The 10148-nt window shown below is 36.1% G+C and overlaps 1 non-coding gene across 1 annotated transcript; it reads left to right on the forward strand.

Moving 5' to 3' along the window:
• The first annotated feature begins 6001 nt into the window (after positions 1 to 6001).
• LOC140628876 (U6 spliceosomal RNA) lies at positions 6002 to 6104 on the forward strand. Its single transcript, XR_012026808.1, has one exon. It is a non-coding gene; the product is annotated as a U6 spliceosomal RNA (small nuclear RNA).
• The last annotated feature ends 4044 nt before the right edge of the window (positions 6105 to 10148 follow it).

A 10148-nucleotide genomic window follows, 5' to 3' on the forward strand; every position in this document is an offset into this window, starting at 1 on the left:
AATTGTGTCAATTTTTGCTTCCTATATTTTGGGGCTTTGTTTTTATGTGACATATGTTTCTAATTGCTGTATCATTCTGATTGACACTTCTATGAATAAGTAATATCCTTTTCTTGTTTTTACCATCTTTTAAAGTTTTTGTCTGATGTTAGTATAGCCACCTCAGCTCTCTTTTGTTACTATTTTCCCCCCAATTTTTTCTATCTTTTTATTTTAAAGATATCCATAGTGTGTGTCTTCTAAACTGAATATAATTGGATCATGTTCTTTAAAAACCCAACGGCTAGTTTCAACCTTTTATTTAAGAGCTTAATCTATTTACATTTAAACTAATTACTGACAGCAAAGAATTCCTCTCCAGGTTTTTTTTTTATTGTGTTAAGAGCACAACATGATATCTACTCTCTTATGAACTTAAGTACACAATACAGTATTGTTAACTGTCCGTACAATGTTGTACAGCAGATCTGTAGAATTAATTCATCTTGCTTAATTAAAACTTCATACTTGTTGTACAGCAACACCCCATTTCTCCTTCCCCCAAACTCTGAAAACAACCATTTTACTTTCTGTTTCTATGAATTGATGATTTCAGATACTTCATATAAGTGGAATTGTCCTTCTGTGACTGGATATTTCTCTTTTTAAACAATATTTTATTTATTTATTTGAGAGAGAGAGAGAGTGAGAGAGAGAGAGCAAGCGCAAGAGAGCACAGGCAGGGGGAGTAGCAGAGGCAGAGGGAGAAGTAGGCTCTCTATTGAGCAGGAAGCCTGATGCAGGGCTCGATCCCAGGACCCTGGGATCATGACCTGAGCCTAAGGCAGATGCTAAACTGACTGAACTACCCAGGTGCCTCTGTGATTGGCTATTTCACCTTAATGTCCTCGAGGTCCATCCATGTTGTCCCAAATGGTAGGATTTCTTTCCTTTTCTTTTAAGGATAAATATAATTTCATTTTATGTATGTATACACCACATTTTCTTGATTTATTCTTCTGTCAGTGGACATTTATATTGTTTCCACTTCTTGACTATTGTGAATTATACTGCAATGAACATGTGAGTGCAGATAACTTTTCAAAATCCTGATTTCATTTTTTTCACATAAATACACAGAAGTGGGATTTCTGGACCATATGGTAGTTCTATTTTTGATTTTTTGAGAAACCTTCATACTGTTTTATATAGCATTGGCATCATTGTACAAGAGTTTCTTTATATCCTTGCCAACACTTATTATCTCTTTTTTAAGATAGTAATCCTAACAGGAGTAAGATGATATTTAATTGTGGTTTTGATTTACTTTTCCCTCATTATTAGTGATGATGAGCACTTTTTTCATATACCTGTTGATCATTTGGATTTCTTCTTTAAAGAGATGTCTATTTGAGTTCTTTTTCCATTTCTAAATTGTGTTACAATATCTTCCCTTATATATTCCAAGACTCCCAGTGGATACCTGAAACTTGAGATAGTACTGAACCCAAATATACTATGTTTTTCCCATACATACATACATACATACTTATATAAAGTTTAACTTATAAATTAAGCAAGGTAAGAGACCAGCCACTAATAATAAACTAGAACAATGATACCAATATACTGTAATAAACATGAAGGGAATGTACTCTGTCTCAAAATATCTTCTTGTGATGATGTGAAATGATAAAAGGCCTATGTGACAAAATAAAGTGAGGTGAATGGTGTAGGCCTTGTGATGCAGTATTAGGCTACTGTTGGTCTTTTGATAATATGTTAGAAGGTGCATCATCTGCTTCTGGACAGCAATTGATTACAGGTAACTGAAAGTGAAACTGTAGGTAAGGGGAAACTACTGTATTTTTTCCTATTGAGTTGTAAGAGCTCCCTATATATTCTGGATATTAAACTTTTATCAGATATATTGTTTGCAAATATCTCACATTCTTTATTTTTTATTTTTTTAATAATACGTTTATTTTTTATTGGTGTTCAATTTGCCAACATACAGAATAACACCCAGTGCTCATCCTGTCAAGTGCCCCCCTCAGTGCCTGTCACCCATTCACCCCCACCCCCCGCCCTCTTCCCCTTCCACCACCCCTAGTTCGTTTCCCAGAGTTAGGAGTCTTCATGTTCTGTCTCCCTTTCTGATATTTCCTACCCATTTCTTCTCCCTTCCCTTTTATTCCCTTTCACTATTATTTATATTCCCCAAATGAATGAGACCATATAATGTTTGTCCTTCTCCGACTGATTTATTTCACTCAGCATAATACCCTCCAGTTCCATCCACGCTGAAGCAAATGGTGGGTATTTGTCATTTCTAATGGCTGAGTAATATTCCATTGTATACATAAACCACATCTTTTTTATCCATTCATCTTTCTCACATTCTTTAAATTGCCTTTTCACTCAGCCAAATTTCTGGGATGCAGCAAAAGCAATACTAAGAGGGAATTGTAAAACCAGACAAAGACCCCACCGAAAAGGAATTGTATAGTAATAAATATCTACATTAAAAAAGGGAAAAGCTCTCAAATAAGCAACACAATTTCACACCTCAAGGAACTAGAAAAAAAAAAGAACAAACTAAGCCCACAGTTATCAGGAGAAAGTAAATAATAAAGATCAGAACAGAGGGATCCCTGGGTGGCGCAGCGGTTTGGCGCCTGCCTTTGGCCCGGGGCGCGATCCTGGAGACCCGGGATCGAGTCCCATGTCGGGCTCCCGGTGCATGGAGCCTGCTTCTCCCTCTGCCTGTGTCTCTGCCTCTCTCTCTCTCTCTGTGTGACTATCATGAATTAATAAATAAAATCTTTAAAAAAAAAGATCAGAACAGAAATAAATGAAATAGAAAAACAACAGAAAAAATCAACCAACTAAGTTTTTTTGGAAAGATAAAACAAAATTGACAAACTCTTAGTTTGACTAACAAAAAAAGAGATGATTCAAGTAAATAAGATCAGAAATGCAAAAGAGGACATAACAACTGATGCCACAGAAATGAAGAGGATCATTAAAGGTTATTGTGAGCAATTAAATGCCAACAAATTGGATAATATCTTAGAAATGTATAAAATCATAGGAACATACAACCTATCCAGGACTAAATCATGAATAAAGGGAAAATCTGAAGAAAGCAACAATGAACAAGGAGACTGATTGAGTAATCAAAAACAAAGACAAATCCAGAATCAGGTAGCTTCATTGGTGTTCTCCCAAACTGTTAGAGAATTAATACCAATTTTTCTTAAATGCTTCTAAAAAATTAAAAAAGAGGGAACAGTTCCAAACTGATCTTGGCAGAGGATGGGCAGAATACTGACTAGCTCCACCTCATGTTACATGACCTTCTGTAGTCTTGCTGATGCTGGATGAGACTGCTGGATTAAGGGGGGAGGCTCAGCTTCCTACTGGGGTACAGTGGACTGCCAAATGGCTTCAACTTGTATCACTTTGTTCAGTCTCACTAATACTCTGTAGGGTAGAGAATCAAATGGCTTCTGGAACCTGCTAATACTACCATTGCTGGGACACTGCCAGCTTCTGCCAAATGGGGAATGGAAGATTAGTTCCCTGCTGTGCCCCTCTGATACTGCCAGAGACAGGTGGGGAAAGTTGAGTGCTGATTTCTACTTCTGTGAGGCGAGGGCAGGATGGGACCTACTGGGCTACTCTGACTTACTAAAACCATGGTGGGAGGGGTTCTGTTTTACCATTGGTGTTTGGCTGGAATAGGGCAGATATTGCCAAAAAGGTTTTCTATTTTTATGTCACTCTATGCAGTCCTTTCACTAAGGAGAATAGGTATTTTTGGAGGTTTTTAAAAAAATCTGCCTTTTGGTGGGCTTTCCGGGCTTATGAAGTGCCCTGTCTGGGATATATGAAAGGCAACAAGGAAATCCAAGGAACTTACTACGGTGTTGTTCCTCAAATCTAGAGGTACCTTTGTAGTCTGCCTTATTTTAATTCCTTTCAGAGTTTTCCTATGATTTTTCTGTTGTGTTTGTCCAGAGATATTTTTTTTTATGGGCAGGTCTTGGGTGGAGTGGGGCAATTTCACTTTGGTAGAATTGATATTCTCTGCAGTGGTTTGTTTTTAATGAAAGAATGGCAAAACTGAGCTCTTATTGTGAAAAACTTGTTAATTGGAATAGTTACTTGAATTTGTTCACAGATTTATATTTAGAATATAAGGGAAAAGTCTAAACTTTTCCATTTCTTTAAGAAATGAGAGGGCAGTTTCATAATTTTCAAGGTTGTAATTATTGCCATTTAAGTATTATGAATAAACCATGAATACCTGATGTATGAGATGAGAAAAAGCTTATGAGGTTATACATTCTCCTCAAAATGATCTATAAAATTCAGTGAAATTCCAATAAATATCCCCAAATCTATATTAAAAGGAATTTTAGTGGAGTACTGTCACCAAGATGGCGGAATAGAAAGCACCAGATCCTCCTTACCCCATGGAGACATGAACATATCATTGCACAGACCAATTGCTTTCATGAAAACCAGTTAAGAAGTTCCTGTACTACAGGCCAGCAAATGTCTAAGAAGAAACACATTGAAGATAGTCAGAAAACTGGTGGTAGTTACCAAAGCTTCCACCTCTAGTATAGCACAGGGTGATAGTGAGAAAACTTCCAACACCTGGCTTCTTTCCAGGGAGGGGAAAGAGAAGAGTGGAATGTATATCCAACATTCTGGGTCTTCAGGAGGTTGCATCAGGGACTGGGATTCTCTTAAATGAGTCAAAACACTGACAGAAATTGGTACCAGGCTAAGGGCTGCTGCAAAGAAGATCACTTCATGGTCTAATGCCAAATAATCTACAGTACTGAAGATAGACACTAGGTAGAGCTCATGTGCTACAGCTTGCTACAACACTACCAAAGCTCTAGGACTACGAAGAGACATCAGGGGAAGTTTCTTAGTAGAAACAGAGAAACCTCTTCAACTATGAGATTACACATATAAACGCAGAAGAGATGCATCCTCAGATAAGGCTTGAGAGGTCTCCAGAATGTCAAGGTGGGCTTATTGGTGAAGGTCATCCTTATATAAAGCCAGACTATAAAGACTGGGTGAAGTGAATGTTTTTTTCAAATGCCCAAGTCCCAACAAAAGATAACAAGACATACAAAGAAACAGAATAAATCTCCAGAAACTCATACTAAAGAAATGGAGATATATGAGTTACCAGACAAAGAATTCAAAATAACTGTCATAATAAGTACGTTCAATGAACATAATTTTTCTTGCATAAAAATTCTAAATGATTTGTATAGATACTTTGCACTAAAAGAAGTAGAGCATAAATCCCTACACCTTAAGCATAGGTTGCTGAGTGAAGTGAATTCCTTTTCCAAAATACAATATGTTAAGGAAGGTGGGGAAAAGATCAACTTCCCAGTGGAGAAATCTGACAAATTCTACCTAAGCTAAGAGATCAATGTCAGTACCAATAGTAATAAGTCAGTGTTGAGAGTATTTATTGTTGATACAAAGTGATTAAAATGGCAATTTATCTATGTTTTATCCCTCAAAAAAGAAAAACAAACTGTAATCCTAGTTTATTCATGGTTTAAGAATTATAAAAATTCCAATAGAATGGTATTCCAAAAATTATTTTACCAATATGCATTAAAACTGCCAAGCTCACCATCAATATGAAAAGTCTGAGGAATTTTCACTGCCAAGAGGAGCCTAAGGAGACAAAACAATAAATGTGATGTAGTATCCTGGATGGGGTCCTGGAGCAGAAACACATCAGGTAAAAATCAAGGAAATTTTAATAAGCTGTGTACTTTAGTTTAAAAATTATTAATATTAGTTCATTAATTACAAAGAATGTACATTAATAACATAAGCTGTTAATGATCAGAGAAACCATGTAAAGGGATACATGGGAACTCTGCACAACCCTTCACAACTTTAAAGTAAATGTACAGCCATTCTTAAAGTCTACTTTCCTTTCTTTCTTTAACAAATTTTTATTGAATGCTTGCTTAGGCAGTACATATACTGAAATTGGAACAATACAGATAAGACTAGCATAGTCCCTGTGCAAGGATCACATGCAAATTTGTGAAGCATTCTGTATTTTTGAAAACACGATGGTCAAAAACTTTAGGATGCAGCAAAACCATCCCTAAGAGGGAAGTATATAGCAATACAGGCCTACCTCAGGAAGCAAGAAAAATCAAATAAACAACCTAAACTTACAACTAGGGAGCTATTGTTATGCTATATGTTGGCAAATTGAACTCCAATAAAAAAAATTTTAAAAAGTCAAAAAAACAACAACTAGGGAGCTAGAAAAATAACAACAAATGAAGCCTAAAGGAGCAGAAGAAAGGGAATAATAAAGATTGGAGAAGAAATAAATGATATAGAAACTAAAAACAGTAGAACAGATCAATGAAGCCAGGAGCTGGTTCTTTGGGACAAAAACCTGATAAACCTCTAGTTAATAAGTCTAGTTAGACTTATTAAAAAAAGAATAAAGGACCCAAATAAGTAAAACTGCAAATGAAAGAGGAGAAATAACAACCAACGCCACAGAAAAATTAACATTTATAAGAGAATATTATGAAAAATTATATGCCAACAAATTTGGCAAACTGGAAGAAGTGGATACATTCCTAGAAATAAATAAACTACCAAAACTGAAACCAGAAGAAATAGAAAATTTAAATAGTCCAATAATCAGCAGAGAAATTGAACCAGTAATCCAAAAACTCCTAACAAACAAAAGTCCAGGTCCAGATGTCTTCACAAGTGAATTCTACCAAATCGTTAAAAAAGAATTAATACCTATTCTTCACAAATTATTCCAGAAAAATAGAAATGGAAGGAAAACTTTCAAATTCATTCTATGAGGTCAGGATTACCTTGATTCCAAGCAAGACAAAGACGCCACTAAAAAAGAGCACCATAGGCCAATATCCCTGATGAACATGGAGGCAAAAATTCTCCACCAAGTAGTAGCAAATTGAACCCAACAGCATTTTAAAAGAATCACTTACTACAATCAAGTAGGATTTATTCCTGGGTTGTAAGGGTGGTTCAATATTTGCAAATCAACCAATGTGATATACCACATTAATAATATAAAGGATAAGAACCATATGATCCTTTCAATAGATGCAGAAAAAACATTTGACAAAGTACAACATCCATTCACGATAAAAACCTTCAACAAAGTACAGTTAGAACATACCTCAACATCATAAAGGCCATATATGAAAAATCCACAGCTGATATTCTCAGTAGGGAAAAAACTGAGAGCTTTACCTCTACAGTCAGGAATAAGACAGGGATGTCAACTCTCACCATTGTTATTTATCTTAGTACTAGAAATCCCCGCGTTGGCAATCAGAAAACAAAAAGAAATAAAAGGCAACCAAATTGGCAAGAAAGAAGTCAAGCTTTCACTATATGCAGAAGACATGATACTCTACTTAGAAAACCCAAAAGACTCCACCAAAATTGTTAGAACTGATATACAAATTCAGCAAAGTACAGGATACAAAATCAACATACAGAAATCTCTTGCATTTCTATACAATAATGAAGCAGCAGAAAGAGAAATCAAAGAATTGATCCCTTTTACAATTGCACCAAAAACCATACGATACCTAGAGATAAACCTAATCAAAGAGGTAAATGATCTGTACTCTGAGAACTACAGAACACTCATGAAAGAAATTGAAGAAGACACAAATAAATGGAAAAAACATTCAATGCTCATGGACTGGAAGAATAAACATTGTTAAAATGTCTATACTATCCAAAGAAATCTACACATTTAATGCAATCCCTATCGAAATACCATCAGCATTTTTCCCAGAGCTAGAACAAACAACCCTAAAATTTGTATGGAACCATGAAAGACCTTGAATAGACAAAGCAATCCTGAAAAAGCAAAGCAAAGCTGGAGGCATCACAATTCCAGACTTCAAGTTATATTATAAAGCTGTAGTCATCAAGATAGTATGGTACAGGCACAAAAAGAGACACATAGATCAATAGAACATAATAGAAAACCCAGGAATGGATCCACAACTATAGGGTCAACTAAACTTTGGCAAAACAGGAAAGAATATTCAATGGAAAAAAGCCAACTCTTCAACAAGTGCTGTTGGGAAAACTGGGCAGCAACATGCAAAATAATGAAAATGGACCACTTTCTTGCACCATACACAAAAATAAATTTAAAATGGGTTAAAAAACTAAATGCGATACCTGAAGTCATTAAAATCCTAGAGGAGAACACAGGCAGTAACCTCTACATCGGCTGTAGTGACTTCTTTCTAGATATATCTCCTGAGGCAAGGAAACAAAAGGAAAAACACACTATTAAGACTTCAGCAAGATAAAAAGCTTTTGCACAGTGAAGGAAGCAATCAACAAAACTAAAAGGCAATCTATTGAATGGGAGAAGATATTTGCAAATGACATTTCTGATAAAGGGTTAGTATCCAAAATATATAAAGAACTTATACAACAACTGAACATCCAAAAAACAATCCAGTAAAAAATGATAGGAGACATTCTTCCAAGAAAGACATACATGGCTAACAGACACATGGAAAGGGGCTCAACATAACTCATCAGCAGGGAAATAAAAATAAAAACTACAGGGATATTGGTCTGTAATTCTCCTTTTTGGTGGGGTCTTTGTCTGGTTTTGGAATTAAGGTGATGCTGGCCTCATAGAACGAATTTGGAAATACTCCATCTCTTTCTATCTTTCCAAACAGCTTTAGGAGAATAGGTATGGTTTCTTCTTTAAACGTTTGATAGAATTCCCCTGGGAAGCCATCTGGCCCTGGACTCTTGTGTCTTGGGAGGTTTTTGATGACTGCTTCAATTTCCTCCCTGGTTATTGGCCTGTTCAGGTTTTCTATTTCTTCTTATTCCAGTTTTGGTAGTTTGTGGCTTTCCAGGAATGCGTCCATTTCTTCTAGATTGCCTAATTTATTGGCGTATAGCTGTTTTTAAAATCGTTTGTATTTCCTTGGTGTTGGTAGTGATCTCTCCTTTCTCATTCATGATTTTATTAATTTGAGTCTTCTCTCTTTTCTTTTTAATAAGGCTGGCTAATGGTTTATCTATCTTATTAATTCTTTCAAAGAACCAACTCCTGGTTTTGTTGATCTGTTCTACAGTTCTTCTGGTCTCGATTTCGTTGAGTTCTGCTCGAATCTTTATTAACTCTCTTCTTCTCCTGGGTGTAGGATCTATTTGCTGTTTTTTCTCTAGCTCCTTTAGGTGTAAGGTTAGCTTTTGTATTTGAGTTCTTTCCAGTTTTTGAATGGATGCTTGTATTGCGATGTATTTCCCCCTTAGGACTGCTTTTGCTGCATCCCAAAGATTTTGAATGGTTGTATCTTCATTCTCATTAGTTTCCATGAATCTTTTTAATTCTTCCTTAATTTCCTGGTTGACCCTTTCATCTTTCATCAGGATGGTCCTTAACCTCCACGTGTTTGAGGTCCTTCCAAACTTCTTGTTGTGATTTAGTTCTAATTTCAAGGCATTATGGTCTGAGAATATGCAGGGGACGATCCCAATCTTTTGGTATCGGTTCAGACCCTATTTGTGACCCAGTATGTGGTCTATTCTGGAGAAAGTTCCAATATCCCTGATGAACATGGATGCAAAAATTCTCAACAAGATACTAGCCAATAGGATCCAACAATACATTAAGAAAATTATTCACCATGACCAAGTAGGATTTATCCCCGGACACAAGGCTGGTTTCTACGAGTGTTGACTCGTAAAACAATCAATGTGATTCATCATATCAGCAAGAGAAAAACCAAGAACCATATGATCCTCTCATTAGATGCAGGGAAAGCATTTGACAAAATACAGTATCCATTCCTGATCAAAACTCTTCAGAGTGTAGGGATAGAGGGAACATTCCTCAACATCTTAAAAGCCATCTACCAAAAGCCCACAGCAAATATCATTCTCAATGGGGAAGCACTGGGAGCCTTTCCCCTAAGATCAGGAACAAGACAGGGATGTCCACTCTCACCACTGCTATTCAACATAGTACTGGAAGTCCTAGCCTCAGCAATCAGACAACAAAAAGACATTAAAGGCATTCAAATTGGCAAAGAAGAAGTCAAACTCTCCCT

Source organism: Canis lupus, chromosome X, assembly GCF_048164855.1.
Source record: "Canis lupus baileyi chromosome X, mCanLup2.hap1, whole genome shotgun sequence".
Classification (NCBI taxonomy): domain Eukaryota; kingdom Metazoa; phylum Chordata; class Mammalia; order Carnivora; family Canidae; genus Canis; species Canis lupus.